The following is a 1,804-nucleotide window of genomic DNA, read 5'->3' on the forward strand; positions in this document are numbered from 1 at the left end:
CGGCGGCCGGTGACGTGGAAGAAGGCGGCGGAGGTGCGGTCTCGGGCGGCGCCAACTCCCGGGCGGCGGGGCGCGGGCGATGGGCCTCGGGGGCCCCTCCTGGGCCTCCCGGGCCGGCGGCGGCGGGGAGCTGGGAACCGGGCGCGGGCGAATACGGGGCTGCCACGTGGCGGCCGGACACGGCGGGCGGACGCGTCCGTCGGCGGGGGAGTTGTCCGGCGCGCGAGAGGAGCGGCGGATCTAGGGTTTCGGGGAAGAAGAAGAAAAACGAAGGGGGCTATTTATAGGCATAAGTGGAGCTAGGAAAGTCCAAATGAGGTGCGGTTTTCGGCCACGCGATCGTGATCGAACGCTCTAGGTGATGGAGCAAAGTTTGGTGGATTTTGGGCCAAATTGGAGGGGTGTTGGTCTGCAACACACACGAGGCCTTTTCGATCCCTCGGTTAACTGTTGGAGTATCAAACGAAGTCCAAATGATACGAAACTTGACAGGCGGTCTACCGGTAGTAAACTATAGCCGCATGAAAAGTCTCGGTCCAATCCGGAAATGTTTAATCCCCACACACAAAAGAAAGCTAGAATTTACCACCGGAGGAGAACGGAGCGCCGGAATGCAAAACGGACAACGGTGAAAAAGCTCGGATGCATGAGATGAACACGTATGCGAATGCAATGCACATGATGACATGATATGAGATGCATGAAAACGAAAACAACACACGGAGACAAAGACCCGAACCCAAGAAATAAATATAACTTAACGCCAGAAACGGCAAGAGTTGGAGTACAAATTGGGAAAGTTATATCTGGGGCGTTACAACACTCCACCACTACGAAAGGATCTCGTCCCGAGATCTAGGACTGAAAGAACGCCGGGTACTCAGAACGGAGGTGATCCTCGCGTTCCCAGGTAGCTTCACGGTCGGAATGGTGTGACCACTTGACTTTGAGAAATTTGATTGACTTGTTGCGAGTCTTGCGTTCAGTCTCTTCGAGAATAGCAACTGGGTGCTCACGATAGGAGAGATCTTCTTGGAGCTCAATGTCCTAGAAGTTGATTGTGCGGTCAAGAGTCTTGAAGCACTTTCGAAGCTGAGAGACATGGAACACATCATGAACATTTGCAAAGTTTGAAGGAAGCTCGAGTTGATAGGCGAGGTCGCCTCTCTTGCTGACAATCTTGAAAGGTCCCACGTATCTAGGGGCAAGCTTCCCTTTGATACCTAAGCGACAAGTACCTTTCATAGGAGAGACGCGGAGGTAAACATGATCTCCAATCTCGAAAGCCAAATCGCGGTGCTTACTATCATAGTAGCTCTTCTGGCGGGATTGGGCTGCTTTGAGGTTATCACGAATGACTTTGCACATTTCTTCTGCCTCTGTGATTAAGTCATTACCCAGCAGCTGACATTCACCGGTTTCAGACCAATTGAGAGGGGTACGACACTTCCTGCCATACAGAATTTCCAATGGAGCCTTGCCCGAACTTGCTTGAAAACTGTTGTTGTAGGAGAATTCAGCATAAGGAAGACAATCCTCCCACTTCATGCCGAAGGAGATCACACAAGCCCTAAGCATATCTTCAAGAATCTGGTTGACATGCTCGACTTGACCGCTTGTTTGAGGATGGAAAGCAGTGCTGAAGCGGATGTTGGTGCCCATGGCCTTCTGAAAAGAATCCCAAAACTTGGAGGTAAAGATGCTGCCACGGTCTGAAGATATCACTTGAGGAATACCGTGCAAAGAGACAATTCGAGAGGTATAGAGTTCCGCCAATTGAGCTGCAGTGATCGACTCTTTGATA

This window comes from Triticum dicoccoides, chromosome 3A (genome assembly GCF_002162155.2).
Source record: "Triticum dicoccoides isolate Atlit2015 ecotype Zavitan chromosome 3A, WEW_v2.0, whole genome shotgun sequence".
Lineage (NCBI taxonomy): Eukaryota > Viridiplantae > Streptophyta > Magnoliopsida > Poales > Poaceae > Triticum > Triticum dicoccoides.